General features: G+C 47.9%; 1 protein-coding gene across 3 annotated transcripts in view; it reads left to right on the forward strand.

Moving 5' to 3' along the window:
• The window catches only part of AASDHPPT (aminoadipate-semialdehyde dehydrogenase-phosphopantetheinyl transferase), a 44,585-nt gene that overhangs the window by 13,354 nt on the left and 10,914 nt on the right, over positions 1–20,317 (forward strand). The gene's annotated exons all lie outside the window — the stretch shown is intronic.

Raw genomic sequence — 20,317 nt, forward strand, 5'->3', positions numbered from 1 at the left:
CATCACAAGGTCCTTGAGTCTATCCCATATTTGCCGACATGTTAAACGCACAATGCCAGAAATGGTTGATTGGCCAATCAAAAACTCCAGGTGGAGTCCCGCAAATGACAATCCAGTGGCCAGGAATCTGAAAGAGAAACACATACCAAAAAATTACATATGGTTCAAGAGTGCACACAAAACATTTTTCATTAAAAAAAAAAAAAAAAACCGCTGGGACAAACCAAAATTCAAAAGGGAGCTTAACTAAAATATTTTATGATCTTTGTCACATCTGCTTGTGACCTAATGTACACATATTCTGGGTCAAAAATAAAGGAAACAAACCCATAAATACAACAAAAGGTATGTGAGGATGTAAAATACATACCGTAATGTAAGGAGAAGACGTTCCTCGGCGGAGATGGCTTTGCGCATCATTGTGTCCTGAAATGTTATTCCTGGGCGTAATATCTCCAACAATCTGTCAAATGTTTGGATTGTCATGCGGCAGTAGAGATAGAACTTTTCTGGATGTGCCCGCAGAGCTGTATATAGCCGATGAAAATGGCCTTTAGTGAGGCGTTGGGTCAACAGAGGATGCACCCACATTCTTCTGCTCCTCCTTCGCGGATCCACAATCACAGGGTATGGCTGGCCAAACCGACGCGACAAGACCCAGTTAAACAAAACCCGCTGTGTTGGGGTGAACTGCAGGTGGTCAGACATGGTCCAAATGTTAACCCAACACTCCAACAGATGGCAAACCACAAAATGACCATATGGGAGGGAGCCACCTGTTGTAGGGGCCTTAAATAGGGTTGATGATGGTAATTTAAATCAAGTTCAGCCTCAAAAACCGTTAATTGTCCATTTTGTCAAGTTGCGTGAAAAAAACGCAATACGGTGGACATACGGATTACATACGCAACATTACCTGCGCAAAATACGCCACCACACCTTGCCTACGGAGTTCGTACGGATCACCGTATTTCGAAGCTTGAGGCGTATTACGGCCGTAAAAAACGGACCGTAATTTTATACGCTGAGTGTGAGGCCGGCCTAAGCCATCAACTGAGCTCTGAACTGGCATCTCCTGAAGCCAAAGGAGAAGCCATCAACTGAGCTCTTAACTGGCAGCTCCTGAAACCACAGGAGAAACCATCAACTGAGCTCTGAACTGGCAGCTCCTGAAGCCAAAGGAGAAGCCGTCAACTGAGATCTGAAATGGCAGCTCCTGAAACCACAGGAAAAGCTCTGAACTGACAGCTCGAGAAGCCATCAACTGAGCTCTGAACTGGCAGCTCCTGAAGCCAAAGGAGAAGCCATCAACTGAGCTCTGAAATGGCAGCTCCTAAAACCACAGAATAAGCTATCAACTGAGCTCTGAACTGGCATCTCCTGAAGCCAAAGGAGAAGCCATCAACTGAGATCTGAAATGGCAGCTCCTGAAACCACAGGAAAAGCTCTGAACTGACAGCTCGAGAAGCCATCAACTGAGCTCTGAACTGGCAGCTCCTGAAGCCTAAGGAGAAGCCATCAACTGAGCTCTGAACTGGCAGCTCCTGAAGCCGGAGGATTCTCACTTATTCATCTCTTTGTAGAGTAGCTTTGGGACCCATATATATATGTGTGTGTAATTTTATAATAAATTTTATTTTTTTAAAATCTGAGCCTTCACATGTATATGGCCACAAAGACATACATTTGTTATTTTGAAATATTATTGTGAGCTTAAGAAGCCCTACTTCCATCAAACTTTTTCTCCTCTTAATATATTACAATCATTGTATTATATAGCACTGTGTACTTAGAATTGATCATTTTGACTTTCTACCCATTTAATTCTTCTCTTTTCTTTGCTCTATGTAGAAACAGGAAGTCTCTCTTCCCTGCATTTATCAATCCCCTCTTCAACTTCTGACCCAGCTGCTCCCGCCTCCCTATTGCCATTGACTTTTGCAGTGACTGATGATTTGTGCAGGGAAAATTGACCTCCTGGTTCTACATAGAGCTTAGAAGGATTCAGCTAGTCAGTTTTTAATTACGTGTGTGCGTGTGTGTGTGTATATATGTATAATATATATATTATTTCCATTTTCATGGGAACACAAAAAAAAATCATGTTTAGGGATAGCAATCAAAAAACCTTTAAACGTTATTGCAGAAGTTAACTTTCTGGAAATTTGCAAAGACATTCAATCTTTCATTCAATCTTAACCCCTTCATGACCCAGCCTATTTTGGCCTTAATGACCTTGCCATTTTTTGCAATTCTGACCAGTGTCCCTTTATGAGGTAATAACTCAGGAACGCTTCAACGGATCCTTGCGGTACTGAGACTGTTTTTTCGTGACATATTGGGCTTCATGTTAGTGGTAAATTTAGGTCGATAATTTCTGAGTTTATTTGTGAAAAAAACGGAAATTTGGTGAAAAATTTGAAAATTTTGCAATTTTCACATTTTGAATTTTTATTCTGTTAAACCAGAGAGTTATGTGACACAAAATAGTTAATAAATAACATTTCCCACATGTCTACTTTACATCAGCACAATTTTGGAAACAAATTTTTATTTTGCTAGGAAGTTATAAGGGTTAAAATTTGACCAGTGATTTCTCATTTTTACAACAAAATTTACAAAACCATTTTTTTTAGGGACCACCTCACATTTGAAGTCAGTTTGAGGGTTCTATATGGCTGAAAATACCCAAAAGTGACACCATTCTAAAAACTGCACCCCTCAAGGTGCTCAAAACCACATTCAAGAAGTTTATTAACCCTTCAGATGTTTCACAGCAGCAGAAGCAACATGGAGGGGAAAAATTAACATTTAACTTTTTAGTCACAAAAATGATCTTTTCGCAACAATTTTTTTATTTTCCCAAGGGTAAAAGGAGAAACTGGACCACGGATGTTGTTGTCCAATTTGTCCTGAGTACGCTGATACCTCATATGTGGGGGTAAACCACTGTTTGGGCGCACGGCAGGGCTCGGAAGGGAAGGAGCGCCATTTGACTTTTTGAATGAAAAATTGGCTCCAATCTTTAGCGGACACCATGTCGCGTTTGGAGAGCCCCCGTGTGCCTAAACATTGGAGCTCCCCCACAAGTGACCCCATTTTGGAAACTAGACCCCCCAAGGAACTTATCTAGATGCATAGTGAGCACTTTAAACCCTCAGGTGCTTCACAAATTGATCCGTAAAAATGAAAAAGTACTTTTTTTTCACACAAAATTTCTTTTAGCCTCAATTTTTTCATTTTCACATGGGCAACAGGATAAAATGGATCCTAAAATTTGTTGGGCAATTTCTCCTGAGTACGCCGATACCTCATATGTGGGGGTAAACTACTGTTTGGGTGCACGGCAAGGCTCGGAAGGGAAGGCGCGCCATTTGACTTTTTGAATGGAAAATTAGCTCCAATCGTTAGTGGACACCATGTCGCGTTTGGAGAGCCCCTGTGTGCCTAAACATTGGAGCTCCCCTACAAGTGACCCCATTTTGGAAACTAGACCCCCCAAGAAACTAATCTAGATGCATAGTGAGCACTTAAAACCCCCAGGTGCTTCACAGACGTTTATAACGCAGAGCCATGAAAATAAAAAAATTATTTTTCCTCAAAAATGATTTTTAGCCCGGAGTATTTTATTTTCCCAAGGATAATAGGAGAAATTGGACCCCAAATGTTGTTGTCCAGTTTGTCCTGAGTACGATGATACCCCATATGTGGGGGTAAACCACTGTTTAGGCGCACGGCAGGGCTCGGAAGGGAAGGCACGCCATTTGGCTTTTTGAATGGAAAATTAGCTTCAATCATTAGCGGACACTATGTCGCGTTTGGAGAGCCCCTGTGTGCCTAAACATTGGAGCTCCTGCACAAGTGACCCCATTTTGGAAACTAGACCTCCCAAGGAACTAATCTAGATGTGTGGTGAGCACTTTGAACCCCCAAGTGCTTCACAGAAGTTTATAACGCAGAGCCATGAAAATAAAAAATTATTTTTCTTTCCTCAAAAATGATTTTTTAACCCACAATTTTTTATTTTCCCAAGGGTAACAGGAGAAATTGGACCCCAAAAGTTGTTGTCCAGTTTCTCCTGAGTACGCTGATACCCCATATGTGGGGGTAAACCACTGTTTGGGCACATGCCGGGGCTCGGAAGGGAAGTAGTGACGATTTGGAATGCAGACTTTGATGGAATGGTCTGCGGGAATCATGTTACGTTTGCAGAGCCCCTGATGTGCCTAAACAGTAGAAACCCCCCACAAGTGACCCCATTTTGGAAACTAGACCCCTCAAGGAACTTATCTAGATGTGTGGTGAGCACGTTCAACCCCCAAGTGCTTCACAGAAGTTTACAACGCAGAGCCGTGAAAATTAAAAAATCATTTTTCTTTCCTCAAAAAAGATGTTTTAGCAAGCAATTGTTTATTTTCACAAGGGTAACAGGAGAAATTGGACCCCAATATTTGTTTCCCATTTTGCTGTGAGTACGCTGATACCTCATATGTGGGGGTAAACCACTGTTTGGGCGCACGTCAGGGCTTGGAAGGGAAGTAGTGACATTTGAAATGCAGACTTTGATGGAATGGTCTGCGGGCGTCACGTTGCATTTGCAGAGCCCCTGATGTGCCTAAACAGTAGAAACACCCCACAAGTGACCCCATTTTGGAAACTAGACCCCAAAAGGATCTTATCTAGATGTGTGGTGAGCACTTTCAACCCCCAAGTGCTTCACATAAGTTTATAACGTAGAGCCATGAAAATAAAAAATAATTGTTCTTTCCTCAAAAATTATGTTTTAGCAAGTAATTTTTTATTTTTGCAAGGGTAACAGGAGAAATTGGACCCCAATAGTTGTTGCCCAGTTTGTCCTGAGTACGCTGGTATCCCATATGTGGGGGTAAACCACTGTTTGGGCGCACGTCGGGGCTTGGAAGGGAGGGCGCACGATTTGACTTTTTGAACGCAAGATTGGCTGGAATCAATGGTGGCGCCATGTTGCGTTTGGAGACCCCTGATGTGCCTAAACAGTGGAAACCCCTCAATTCTAACTTCAACACTAACCCCAACACACCCCTAACCCTAATCCCAACTGTAGCCATAACCCTAATCACAACCCTAACCCCAACACACCCCTAACCCCAACACACCCGTAACCCTAAATCCAACCCTAACCCTAATCCCAACCCTACCCACAACTGTAACCCCAACACAACCCTAACCCTATCCTTAACCCTAACCACAAGCCTAATCTTAACCCTATTTCCAACCCTAGCCCTAATTCCAACCCTAAGGGTACCGTCTCAAATAACGATTTACCACGTTCACGACCAGCGATACGACCTGGCCGTGATCGTTGGAAAGTCGTTGTGTGGTCGCTGGGGAGCTGTCACACAGACCGCTCTCCAGCGACCAACGATGCCAAGGTCCCGGGTAACCAGGGTAAACATCTGGTTACTAAGCGCAGGGCCGCGCTTAGTAACCCGATGTTTACCGTGGTTACCAGCGTAAAAGTAAAAAAAAAAAACGTACATACTCACATTTCGGTGTCCTTCAGGTCCCTTGCCGTCTGCTTCCCGCTCTGACTGAGTGCCGCCGTACAGTGAGAGCAGAGCGCAGCGGTGACGTCACTGCTGTGCTGTGCTCTCACTTTCCGGCCGGCAGACAGTCAGAGCGGGAAGCAGACGGCAAGGGACCTGAAGGACACCGAAATGTGAGTATGTACGGTTTTATTGTTTTTACTTTTACGCTGGTAACCACGGTAAACATCGGGTTACTAAGCGCGGCCCTGCGCTTAGTAACCCGATGTTTACCCTGGTTACAAGCGAACGCATCGCTGGATCGCTGTCACAACGATCCAGCGATGACAGCGGGAGATCCAGCGACGAAAGAAAGTTCCAAACGATCTGCTACGACGTACGATTCTCAGCAGGGTCCCTGATCGCTGCTGCGTGTCAGACACAGCGATATCATATGGATATCGCTGGAACGTCACGGATCGTACCGTCGTAGCGATCAAAGTGCCACTGTGAGACGGTACCCTAACTCTAATTCCAACCCTAACCCTAAGGCTATGTGCCCACGTTGCGGATTCGTGTGAGATTTTTCCGCACGATTTTTGAAAAATCCGCAGGTAAAAGGCACTGCGTTTTACCTGCAGATTTACAGCAGATTTCCAGTGTTTTTTTGTGCGGATTTCACCTGCGGATTCCTATTGAGGAACAGGTGTAAAACGCTGCGGAATCCGCACAAAGAATTGACATGCTGCAGAAAATACAACGCAGCGTTTCTGCACGGAATTTTCCGCACCATGGGCACAGTGGATTTGGTTTTCCATAGGTGTACATGGTACTGTAAACCTGATGGAAAACTGCAACGAATTCGCAGCGGCCAATCCGCTGCGGATCCGCAGCCAAATCCGCTGCGGATCCGCGGCCAATCCGCTGCGGATCCGCAGCCAAATCCGCACATGCCATAACCCTAACCCTACCCGTAACCCTAACCCTACCCGTAACCCTAACCCTAGTGGAAAACGAAAAAAATAAAAATATTTTCTTTATTTTATTATTCTCCCTACCTATGGGGGTGATAAAGGGGGGGGGGGGGGATTTATTATTTTTTTTATTTTGATCGCTGTGATAGAACCTACCACAGCGATCAAAATGTACTTGTAAGGAATCTGCCGGCTGGCAGATTCGGTGGGCGCACTGAGCATGTGCCCGCCATATTGGAAGATGGCGGCGCCCAGCGAGGAGACGTACGGACACCGGGAGGATCGGTAAGTATGAAGGGGTGGGGGGGGGGGGGTGGATTGGAGCACAGGGGGGGTGATCGGACCACAGGGGGGGTGAATTCAAACAAGGAGGGAGCGGACAGGAGGACGGGGGAGCCGGCAGGCGGACGGAGGGGACCGGACCCCATAACGGAGGACTGGGGGGGGCGATCGGTGGGTGTGGGGGGGGTCACTTAAGTATTTCCAGCCATGGCCGATGATATTGCAGCATCGGCCATGGCTGGATTGTAATATTTCACAATTTTTTTAGGTGAAATATTACAAATCGCTCTGATTGGCAGTTTCACTTTCAACAGCCAATCAGAGCGATCGTAGCCACGGGGGGGTGAAGCCACCCCCCCTGGGCTGAAGCACCACTCCCCCTGTCTCTGCAGATCGGGTAAAATGGGAGTTAACCCCTTCACCCGATCTGCAGGGACGCGATCATTCCATGACGCATATGCTGCGTCATAGGTCGGATTGGCACAGACTTTCATGACGCAGCGTATGCGTCAAAGGTCGGGAAGGGGTTAAACAAATATCAAAATAAATACATCTTGGATGGGGAGAGTAACAGTTTATAAGATGATTCTCCCAAGGTTACTCTACATTTTCAGACCGATTTCCCCTTATCATTTCTGCTTTTTGGATCCGAAAATTCCACAAACAGCTTTCTGAATTCTTATGGCAAAAGAAACCTTCAAGGATTGCAAAAACCCTTCTTTCCAGGACGTCATCCTGACAGCACTATGGAGGACGTCCTCCTCCCCCTTGCTGGGACAGGAAACACACGAGAGTACAAAAGGTCCGGTCCCACCCCCATTCCTCAGTGTTTTTCCTGTCCCTGCAAGGGACACATGAGAGAAGCTACGCAGCTTACCGGAGCTCAGGGGGATCGTGCGGCTTGCCAGATCCTTCCCCCTGTCAAGACGCTCAGGGCAGAAACCCTCCAGAGGGGGGTCCCTCTGCTCCAAAGACCAGCAGCCGCTCCTCCCGGTGGGGGGGCTCTCGGCTGCGGACGCGGTTCCCGAGGTCAGCAGCATCCAGCAGCGTGAACGCCGGGCTCTGACTCTTCCGGCGGAAGTTCCGGGGACCGCGTCACTTCCGGTTTGCGGCATCCGTTACCGTCACTTCTGGTAACGCTGGATGTACAGGGAAGGCGTGCGTTTCAGCGTGGGTCTCTGGTATCGTGGCGCTTTGGCAGTCGCTGCAGCGGTGACACTTTGGAGATCATGGAGAGCATGCCACCTGAGGATGGGGTAAGTGCGCAGAGCGCAAACTCCCCTAGCACCCCGGGAAAAAAGCCACCCTGTTACCTTCCCTATCTTATATCGTTTAAGGATAAGGGAACCCCAGCCGTCCCCCCTGGTCAAGCTAAGAGATCTGGAAAGGCCTCTGGGAAGTCCAGCAGATGTCCACTATGTAATGCAAAACTCCCGGACACCCATGGCAAAACCTTATGTGCAGATTGCACATCCAAGGTTATGAGAGAGGAGCAGCCCACCTTATTATCTGAGATGAGGTCCTTAATCAGAGAAGAGGTCCAGGCTTCCCTAGCTACCATGGTGGAAAAGCCCAGCCCTATGCCCAGTCGCAAAAGGGCCAGGCGGGAGTTGGATTATACTTCCGATGACAGGTCTGACTCTGAAGACCTCGTCTCTGAGGAAGAGGGCGAGCTTCCTTCCGGAAGCCAGGACCGTCAGAGAAAGTACCTTTTCCAGGTGGAGGACACAAATGAGCTGGTGCAAGCGGTGCGATGCACCATGCAAGTAGAAGAAACATCTAAGCCGCAATCCAGGCAGGACCTGATGTTTGGGGGACTTATGTCACGTCGGCAGACAGTCTTCCCGGTTAGCGAGCATATCAAGGCCATGGTGCTCGAAGAGTGGAAGGAGGCGGAACGTCGGCTGACACTGTCTAAAGACTTTAAGGCGCGCCTACCCTTTGAGCCTGATGACGTTAAGCTATGGGACGAGATACCCAAGGTGGATGTTCCGGTGGCGAAGGTTGCCAAAAAGACAGCTATCCCATTCGAGGACTCATCGACCTTGCGCGATCCAATGGATCGTAAGGCGGACATATTGCTAAAAAGAGCCTGGGAGTCGTCCGCGGCTCTGATTAAAACCAATATTGCAGCTACCTCGGTAGCGCGGTCTATGCACCTTTGGATGAGTCAATTAGAGGAGCATCTCTCTAATAAGACCCCAAGGGCAGAGATCCTAAACTCTCTTCCCATAATGAAATCTGCTACTGCTTTTCTATCCGACATGACGGCTGAATGCGTCAGATTTTTAGCCAGAAACGGATCATTGTCTAATGCGGCTAGAAGAGCGGTCTGGCTGAGGTCTTGGTCGGGTGATAATGCGTCCAAGACAAAATTGTGTTCAATCCCCTTCTCAGGCGCAAGGGTGTTTGGTCCCTCCCTCGATACTATCTTAGAGTCGGCTTCAGACAAGAAAAAAGGGTTCCCAGAGGACAAGCCTAAGAAGCTTCAGTCCTTTCGGAGAGGGTTTCCCTTTAGAAGACAGTCCGACTACAGGTCCGACTTCAGAGGGGGAAGGTCCAATAGAGGATTTATTAGGGGTTCCCGTGGCCACGGTAGTAAGAACAGGAGCTTCTTCTTCAGCCCCTCCTCTAAATCTAAATCCCAATGACGCCACTCTTATAGGGGGAAGGCTTCGCCATTTCGCGGTAAACTGGAGCAGAGTCACTCAAAATCAATGGGTCCTTCGCACTGTGTCAGAAGGCTACAGTATAGAGTTCTACTCCCCTCCACCAGACAGGTACATCGTACCTACGGTGGTTATGCAAGACTCTCCCATGCTAAAAGACTTAATGGACATGCTTTCCTCAAAAGTCATAATACCAGTACCACCGCTAGAGGTAGGCCAGGGTCACTACTCCTCCCTGTTCTCCATAACAAAACCGTCCGGCGACTCACGTACAATTGTAAATTTGAAGCCTCTGAATGCCTGGGTCAGGTACAAGAGGTTTCGCATGGAGTCCATCCGTTCTGCAATTCTTCTCATAGATCAGAACGCGGTAATGTGCACTCGATTTGAAGAGTGCCTAATATCAGGTCCCTGTCCATCATCTATCTCAGAGGCTTCTGAGGTTCGCGGTAGTTCTGCCGTCCGGGACCTGTCACTACCAGTTCCAGTGCCTGCCGTTTGGACTTGCCTCAGCACCTCGCGTGTTTACAAAGCTGGTGTCAGAGATAGTGGCTTTCTTAAGAAACCAGGGGATTATAATAGTCCCTTATCTCGACGACTTTCTTCTGATAGCAAGAACACCAGAGATCCTATCGGATCACAGGAACCGGACCATCGCGTTAATGGAACACTTGGGATGGATCGTCAACTGGCAGAAATCAGACCTGATTCCGGAACACAAAAAGGTCTTCCTGGGCGTCTGTCTGGATTCGGCAAACAGAATATCCCTACTGCCCGAATCCAAGCTGGAGACAATACAGATTCAGATCAGACTCCTACTAGAACGCAGAGTTTCAATAAGGATGGCCATGAGAGTACTAGGTCTAATGACGGCATGCATACCATGCGTAAGATGGGCACAATTCCATTCAAGACCACTACAGAGCTTAATCCTCTACAAGTGGGACCGTCGTCAATCTTCTCTGCACAGTATTTTATATCTACCAGATCCAGTACGAAGATCTCTCCTTTGGTGGACAGACCCAAAGAATCTAAGAATCGGGGTACTATGGACTACCGATCCCTACGTAGTGGTTACTACAGACGCCAGCGCCTGGGGCTGGGGAGCTCACTTAGAAGGAAGGATCTTCCAGGGACGATGGCCTCCAGAAGTAGCCGGCAACTCATCCAACTTCAGAGAGCTGTATGCTGTCTGGGAAGCCCTGAGAAGAAATCGTCGCACTCTGGAGAATCGTCATGTCAGGATATTGTCCGACAATGTGACAACTGTTTCCTTCCTAAAGCACCAAGGAGGCCCAAGGCACCATCTTCTCCAGGAGCTGGCGGGGAGAATATTCCGCTGGGCAGAAAGGTCGGTCCTTTCCATCTCTGCAGTCCATCTAGAAGGCTTCCAGAATGTCGTAGCAGACTACTTGAGCAGAAGAAGAGTGCTTGCAACAGAGTGGGAGCTCAACCAGGACATCTTCCAGGAGCTGTGCCGGCGTTGGGGCACTCCCAGTATAGACCTCTTCGCAAACAGGAGAAACTCGAAGGTCTCAAGGTTCTTCTCGCTGAACCCTCAGGATCTGCCGGAAGGGATAGATGGTCTAAGTCAAAGTTGGACGGAGCCCCTCTCATATGCATTCCCTCCTCTAGCATTAATCCCGGCTGTTCTCAGGAAGATCAAGGAAGAACAGGCTCGAGTAATCTTGGTAGTTCCATACTGGCCAAGAAGGAGTTGGTTCTCCCTTCTGGTAGACCTGGCGATAGAGAGTCCAGTGGAGCTCCCTCACAGACCAGATGTAATCCACCAGGGCCCAGTGTTCCATCCGGACCCAGAGAAGCTACATCTCTCAGCCTGGATCCTGAAAGGAACATCCTGAAAGCAAGAGGCCTGTCTGACCAAGTCATAACCACTATCAAGGCTAGCAGGAAGCCGGTCACGTCAACAATCTACTTGAAGATCTGGAGGCGTTTCTGTCTGGAGGGTGGCAGGTCTGAGGTTGCGGCAGGCACTCCCGACTTACCCAGAATTCTGGACTTTCTGCAGGCTGGGTTCGATAAAGGGCTCAGGCCGAGCACCTTGAAGGTGCAGATCTCGGCACTTAGCTCCTTCCTAGACTATCCTCTGGCAACTCACCCTTGGATAGTTAGATTTATCAGAGCCACCCAAAGATTGCGCCCCACCATTAGACAGTTATCTCCTCCCTGGGATCTTAACCTTGTCCTGAGATTCCTCTGCAAAAATAATTACGCATCGGCAGATAACATGTCCATTTCGGCCCTGACACGTAAAACGGCATTCCTAGTGGCGATCACCACGGCTAAGAGGGTGGGGGAAATCCAAGCCCTGTGTACAAGGGACCCGTACCTCCAGATTAGAGACGATAGCGTGATCCTTAAACTAGATCCCTCGTTCATTCCAAAAGTGGGAACTCTAAAAAATAGAAACCAGGAGATAGTGTTACCATCCTTTTGCTGTAACCCTTCTAATTCTAGAGCGGAAGCTCTGCATTCCCTTGATGTCAGACAGGCGGTCATCGACTACCTGTCAGCCACCAACTCATGGCGTATTGACCCAAATCTGTTTATTTTGTTTGGTGGTAAAAGTAAGGGAAAAAAGGCCTCTAAGGCCTCCATTGCTCGATGGATCACATCTGTGATCTCCGAGGCCTATCAGTCGGAGGGCATCCCTCCTCCAAAGGGTCTTCATGCGCACTCTACTAGAGGGATGGCTACTACTTGGGCTGAGAGGGCAGGCGCCTCTCTAGAGCAGATTTGCAAGGCCGCTACTTGGGCTAGTGCGAATACCTTTTGCAAACATTATAAACTTGATGTTCTGTCCGGTCAGCATACTGCATTCGGGAGAAAAGTTCTCCAAGCGGTAATCCCACCCTGAGGAGGTGCTTTGGTACTCTCCATAGTGCTGTCAGGATGACGTCCTGGAAAATAGGTATTAAGCTTACCGTTAATGATGTTTCCAGGAGTCCATCCTGACAGCACGGGTAATTCCCTCCCTGTTAATATAACTATGCTTTTGTAATATGAACCTAACATATGATGTAATATGTTCCTGATATATGGTGTTATGTTCTTTACCATTAAATATTATTTTTTTGCATCTCCCTTGAGGCGGTTCTTGTTACAACACTGAGGAATGGGGGTGGGACCGGACCTTTTGTACTCTCGTGTGTTTCCTGTCCCAGCAAGGGGGAGGAGGACGTCCTCCATAGTGCTGTCAGGATGGACTCCTGGAAACATCATTAACGGTAAGCTTAATACCTATTTTTCAGGAGCAAGGACAGAGGAGGCATGGCTGTACCCAATATTCAATCATCCTACGATTCAAATATCCTACAACGCAGAAAATGGCTTTTGAAAAACAACAAACAAAAGAGGGAGGAGGGACTGAGCCACAGTAGAAACCATCAATTGAGCTCTGAACTGGCGCAGCTTCTGGAGCCGCAGGCGAAGCCATCAACTGAGCTCTGAACTGGCGCAGCTTCTGGAGCCGCAGGCGAAGCCATCAACTGAGCTCTGAACTGGCGCAGCTTCTGGAGCCGCAGGCGAAGCCATCAACTGAGCTCTGAACTGGCGCAGCTTCTGGAGCCGCAGGCGAAGCCATCAACTGAGCTCTGAACTGGCGCAGCTTCTGGAGCCGCAGGCGAAGCCATCAACTGAGCTCTGAACTGGCGCAGCTTCTGGAGCCGCAGGCGAAGCCATCAACTGAGCTCTGAACTGGCGCAGCTTCTGGACCCGCAGGCTAAGCCATCAACTGAGCTCTGAACTGGCGCAGCTTCTGGAACCGCAGGTGAAACCATCAACTGAGCTCTGAACCCTGAAGCTGGAGATTTCTCACTTATTCATATCTGGAGACTAGCTGCACCACCTAACTAAAATGTATAAAGATTTGGGACCTCTAATTTTTGTCTGCAGCCTTTCAAAAATATATTTTGTATAAATATATTTTTTCTTTAATAAATCTGGGCCTTTGTGTATATGGTCATATATTGTAAACCACAAAGACATGAATTTGTTATTGTGCGGTATTATGAGCAGAAGCCCTCTTCCCATCAAAATTGTTTCAATCCTATTATATCACTGTGTACTTACAATTGCTCATTTTGCCGTTCTACCCAGCTGATTCTTCTCTTTTCTCTGCTCTATGTAGAAACAGGAAGTCTCTTGACCCTACATTTATCATTCCTCTCTTCAGCTTCTGACCCAGCTGCTCCCTCCTCTCCCTGCCATTGACTTTTGCAGTGACTTGTGACTCATGCAGGGAAAATTGATCTCCTGTTTCTACATAGAGCTTAGAAGGATTCAGCTAGTCAGTTTTTAATCACGTGATGTCATAGACCTAATAGAAAAGAGAAGAATTAGCTTGGTAGAAAGACAAAAGATAGATTTTTGGCATTTACAGTAAAATCTTTCTTGGAGCCTCCATTGTTGAACACGGATAACCATGAGTGTATGGTGCTGTCACTAGAAGGTTGTCACTAGGCATAAAAAGGATTAGCTCTTCCTCAGCAGTATACACCTACCAACAGACACAAAGCTTGTCAGTTAGTAAAAAGCAGTAGGAGAAGCAACCATAGAAACAAAAAAACATAAAGGCCCAACATATGCACAAAACGGGTAGAGTGCTGTGTCCCCCAATGACGACTGCAATAAAGAGATTTTACAGTGAGTACTACAAATCTGTCGTCTTTATCGCGTCATTGGGGGACACAGGTAACCATGGGATGTCCTAAAGCAGTCCCAAGGGAGGGAATAAAATAACTCTGAGAACTCGGATCAGACTGCGGATGATCGCTGTCTGCAAAACCTTTTTTCCCAGGCTGGCATCCGCCGAAGCATAGTTACGTATTCGGTAAAGGCTCACAAACACAAACGTGTTAGGGGAAAACCAGGTAGCTGCTTTACAATTTTGAGATGCAGAGGCCTGGTGATAAATGTCCCAGGAGCCTCCACCACCCGGGTGAAATGAGCCCTTACCCCCGGAGGGGGTGCTCTGTCCTTAACCAGATATGCTTCCAAAATAGCTGAACGAATCCAGCAATCAATGGTTGATTTTGAGCCAGGAAGACACCCCCCCTCCCCCCCCACGACAACCCTCAGGAATGACAAACAAAGAGTCAGGGTGCCGAAAAGGAGCTGTTCTAGAGGGGTAGAGTCGAAGAGCTCTGACCAGATCCAGCTTGTGGATAGTCCTTTCCAGGGGATGAACTGAAAAGGGGCAAAAGAAGGGAAGAACGATATCCTCATTGATGTGAAAAGAGGAAACTACATTTGGAAGAAACTCCTAAGGGCAACCTTGTCCAGAGAGCCGCCAGTTCCAAAACTCGTCTGGTGGACGAAAAAAAATGAAAGAAAGGAAGTTGTAATGTTCTAGATGGGTTCGAACGGAGAGTGCTGAAGGGCACATTGGAGCAAGTTAACGTTCCACAGATCTACCGGAGATTGATAAGGTGGAGCCAGATGAGCAACACCTTTGATTAAGGTTTTGACCTGGGGCCGAGACGCCAAATACCCCTGAAACAAAATCGAGAGGGCGGAGACATGGCCCTTAAGAGTGCTGAGGGAAAGCTTGCAATTAAGACCAGACTGGAGAAAGGATGGAAGTGAGAAGGACTTGGGAGCCGACTGAATGTCCTCACCAGTGAAAATAGGCCCTCCAGATTCTATTATAAATGCAAGAAGACATACAAGTACATCTCACAAAATTAGAATATCATCAAAAAGTTAATATATTTCAGTTTTTCAATACAAAAAGTGAAACTCCATATTATATAGTCATCACCAACAGAGTGATGTATTTCAACTGTTTATTTCTGTTAATGTTAATGATTATGGCTTACAGCCAATAAAAACCCAAAAGTCATCTCAGTAAATTAGAATATTTTATAACACCAGCTTGAGAAAATTATTTTAAAATCCAATATGTTGGTCTACTAAATTGTATATTCAGTAAATGCACTCAATACTTGGTCGGGGCTCCTTTGGCATCAATTACTGCATCCATGTGGTGTAGCATGTAGGCGATCAGCCTGTGACACTTCTGAGGTATTATGGAAGACCAGGTTGCTTTGATAGCAGCCTTCAGCTTGTCTGCCTTTCTGACATTTCCTGGCGCCTGCGCACTGCAGTACTTTGCTCTGCCCTCAACAGGGCAAACAAAGTACGTCGGAGCCGCAGCGTGAAGACAAGAAGAAGAGGATGTCATCGTAAGAAGATGAGAGGCCCCGGACCACGACGCCCATCGAACCTGGACCGCAGCGGGACCGCCCCTGGGTGAGTATAATCTAAGCTCACTTTTTGTATTGAAGAACTGAAACAAATTAACTTTTTGATGATAATCTCATTTTGTGAGATGCACCTGTAGACTTTCTCACACTGGTCTGTATGACCTGAGGTGGAAAAAAAAACAAAAAACCTTCCTTCAGAACTACGGCCTCAACAGCCATGCCCTTGAATTCAGCGAATGATTCTAGTGGAAGAGGGGACAATGCGAAAGGAGATCCAGATGGTCTGGAAGTTTCCAGGGAGTGTCTGCTGGCATGCTTACTAGCCCGTCTGGGGCCACCAGAATTACAGGTACTCCTTCTGACTTGATCTTCTTGACAACTCTTTAAATCAAGGGAAGAGAGAGAAAGAGATATGGAAGGTGAAAGAGAGACCAAGACAGGACCAGGGCACTGTGACAAATCCCAGAGGGTCACAGGACCTGGCTACGAAGTGAGGCGCTATGTCATTCATCCGAGACGCCTTCAGATCAATGTTGGGAGTGCCTCATTTCAGACAGATCTGGTCAAATACTTCGGGTTTGAGTGACCACTCGCCTGAGGCAAGACCCTGGCAACTTGGAAAGTCGGCAGCCCATTTTTCTACCCCCAGAATGTGAACCGCTGAGATTTCTGTTGCATGATTTTCGGCCCACACTAGTGTCCTGGAGACGTCCACCAGAACAGATCTGCTATGCATTCAACTTGGTGGTTTATGTACGCCACGGCCGTGGCTTTGTCTGACTGGATGCGAACCAGATGGCCTTTAATGAGATCCTTGCCCTGATCTCCAGGAGATTGGTAGGGTAAATTCCCAAGGTCTCCAGCGGCCCTGGGCTGTGTGATGCAGAAAGACCACTCCCCAACCGAGGAAACTTTCATTGGTTGTGACGACCTTCCAATGGAGAATAAGAAAGGATCTCGCAAGGCAAGTGAAGAGCCCACCATGGTAATGACTGACACACACGAGGGGGTGGGGTAATGGGATAATCCAAGGACTACACCTTCTTGTTCCATGCTGACAAGAGGGCTGAAGTGGATGGGTATGGAATTGGGAAAAGGGCTCTGCCTCCATTGCCTTGATCATCTTCCCCAGCACACTCATGCAGAGTCAAAGGGGGTGAGAGGATGGGCGTTTCAGAGAACAGATTCCCAGATGGAGAGCTGATCTCTTCTCTTCTTTGAGAAAGACGGCATGGGTGATGTCGAACAACATTACTAGGAAAATAATTTGTTGCGCCGGGGTCAGCGAACACTTAGTCTTGTTGACTATCCAGCCAAGCCGGGCAAGTGTCCAGGGTAATCTGAAGACTCTGGCAACAGTCTCAGAAGAAAGGCCCCTTGATTTAAAGGTCATCGAAGTAAGGGATAATTAGAATCCCTCTGGATCGCAGAATGGCCATGACTGATGCCATCACCTTCGTGGACATCCTGGGAGCAGAGGCTAGACCGAATGGGAGAGCTCTGAACTGCAAATCTGTGAAATTGATGCAATGCACAAATCGGAATGTGGAGATGCGTGTCCTGAATGTCCAGAGAAACTCCTCGTGTTCCGTGGAGGCAAATGCCAAGCGAAGGGACTCCATTTGGAAATGGCGGAGACGCACGCGTCGGTTCATACGCTTGAGGTCCAGGATCGGACGGAGGGACAATGAAAAGATTGGTATAGAAACCAGAAAAATGTTCTTGGGAAGGAACGGGAACAATGACTCCTGCATGTAGGAGAGAGGAAATGGCTTGAAACTTACCTGGGACCTGAGCTGGTAGTGTTGGCGGATGAGACATAAAGAACCAGTTCCCAGGGAGGGATGAGAATTCTATCTTTTAGCCAGAAGTCACTATCTCTCTGACCCAAGCATCGTCGACTACTGACGCCATGCGTCCTGAAAGAAAAAAAAACGGCCACCCACCCTGGGAGGCGGCCCAGATGGATATGACCAGTCATGCTGAAGAAAACCAATTTGATCGGGACCCAGAGGACTTTGAGGGACAACTCTTGGGACACCAGTTAGGGTCTGGCTTAAAAGATGGCTTGCGTCTCTCCCACTGGGAGGGCGGAAGGACTTGCTGGGAGGAGGTCTATGTAGGAGTGAAATTGCCAAAAACACGGAATTGAAACGGGTGCTTGGGTTGTGGGAGGGAGGTTCTCTTACCCCCTGTAGCGTCAAATTATCTGATAGTTTGGTGCCGAAGAGGCTCGCCCTTGAAAGGGAAGTTTAGTAAGAGACTTCTTGTAGTCTGAATCCTCCAGGCCTTGAGCCAGAGAATTCTCTAAACCGCAATGATATTGCTAGTAACACAGGTAGAGCAGCTAGGAGCAGATGTGGTCCGCAACGTCTGCCAGTTCGTCGGGAGGGATGGACGATAGTATGCCCTGCCCTGACGGAGGAGTTTGCCAGGCGGAAACCAATTTGGCCACCCACGTGGAAGCAAATGCAGGATGAGGCTCCTGGCGCATCCCTCTGAAGGCAGATTTGGCTAAAGCTTTGACCTGTCGGTCAGTAGAATCCTTAATGGAGGAGCCATCTGGAAGTGACAGACAGTCTTGGTGGACAGTCGTGAAACTGGCGGTTTGACAGCCAGTAACTCAAACCACTTAGTAACGAGATTAGTGATAAGCGGCTATAAGATATCCATCTGTTTTCTACGTGAGAACCATGTCTCCGGGTGTTCCCATTGTTTCAACCATATCCTGGATTTTGGTGGTCTGGTCCTTGTCATTCTCTGAATCTGACCGCAGGGCCACCTCCGAAGAGAAGGCGTGGGACATCGAGTGCATCTTGGAGGATGTGGACAGGGATGGAGAGCTGGATGAGGAGCTCATGTATGTCCGCTTCTTAGACCTAACTCTGGATCTGCCCTTGAGAGTGGTGACAGGGGGCCCTGCGAATCGTCTTGAGGAGCGGTCGTGGCACTAGTGGCAGCGGGTGACCTTTGGTGAGGTCAGACAGAGCTACGGCCCACTTCGGGGGAGGGTGTGTAGACTTGTCCCAGGCAGCGGAGGGTTCCTGTGATGCCAGCATGGTAGGAGTGTAGGACTGACAGTAGGCCGAAACTTTACAAATGGCACAGACGTAGTGGATGATAGTGGGGGGAGGGACGGGAGCGAGACCCCCCCCCCTTTCCAGGTGTGGGCATATGTCAAGGCCTTGGGAATACTGCTGAGTAAGGTGCCTAGCAAGAAAAAAAGAAACCTGGACAGAGCCTACCGTCCTAGAAGAGTGGTGGTACCCTGGACAGCGCCGTGCAGAGGAGCTCTGTAGTGAGAGACTGATCTGCAGGGGAGCAGCTGCAGATGGAACACTAACTGTAGAGCAGAATGCTACGGAAGGAAGTACCATTACTGATGGCTGGCGTTCTGCCGACTGACAGAACAGAGCGTGGAGGAGGAAATGGCGGGCAGACCACGCTGAGATCACAGCGAGGTGCCGGCGCTGCCGATAGGAGGAAGTGGAGAAGGTGCATGCTGGAGCCTCGCTGATTGGCTGAGGGCATGAACTGATGGCCGAAAATGATACCCGCCCATTGATTGGAGTGTTTGAAAAACAAGCGCGAAGAGGTTGCCGTGCGATGACGGGAGGGCCTGGCAAAGGAAAAAAAGGTGCGCTAGTACAAGCGCGGCTGGAGCTGGAATATTTGAAAATGGCGCCCTACTCAGAGCATCGGCAGGATCTCTGATGCATCTCCTCCACCTGTGGAGGAAGAGGGACAGTACCTTTCTATAGCTGAGTTCCGAATTCTTTGCAGTTTTGAGGATGGCATCAGGGGTCCCACTTGAGAAAGGGGGCTTCTTGGTATTGATAAAGCATCTTCCTTCCCACACCGTCACACTGCAGAAGACAGTTTCAGAGGGAATGTCACCTGCGTGGGTCCCCCAGTATTTTTGATAACCAGCCAGGCAAAGCTCACAGCTGGGGGCTGCAACCCTCAGCTGTCCGCTTCAACAAGGCTGGTTATCAAGAATATGGGGCTCCTTAAGCCATATTTTTTAATTGTTTAAATAATTTAAAAAACACGGCGTGACAATGAGCCTAGCTAAAGCATGCAGCTGGGGACTGGTATTCTCAGGCTGGTAAGGGGCTATGGATATTGCTTCCCCCCAGCCTAAAAATAGCAGCCCGCAGCTGCCCAGAAAAAGCACATCTATTAGATGCGCCAATTCTGGCGCTTTGCCCGGTTCTTCCCACTTGCCCTGTAGCGGTGGAAAGTGGGGTTAATATTCGTGAGGTTGATGTCGCCTTTGTATTGTCCGGTTACATCAAGCCCACGGCTTAGTTATGGAGAGGCGTCTGTAAGACCTCTGTATCTCAAGGTTTCACACCATTGTACTCCCACTCCTAGGCCCATTGTGTGGATGGGAATAATAGAACCTCAACACAGGGGTCTCACATCAGCCTCAGGTGATGGAATATGCTTTGTTCTGTGAGCTAAAGAATAATGTTTAAGGGTTGAGGGAGAAATTGACACAGGGTTGAATCAAGTAGTGGTTGGAGTGATTTCGATGTGAGAAGATCCGAGCTGGGATGGATGGATGGACTATGGAGTTTTGGAGATCTCAGATGGGAAACTTGTGAACTGAGGACATTATATGTTGGCCATCTACATGGATTTGTTGTACAACCATG

This window comes from Ranitomeya variabilis, chromosome 3, assembly GCF_051348905.1.
Source record: "Ranitomeya variabilis isolate aRanVar5 chromosome 3, aRanVar5.hap1, whole genome shotgun sequence".
NCBI lineage: Eukaryota > Metazoa > Chordata > Amphibia > Anura > Dendrobatidae > Ranitomeya > Ranitomeya variabilis.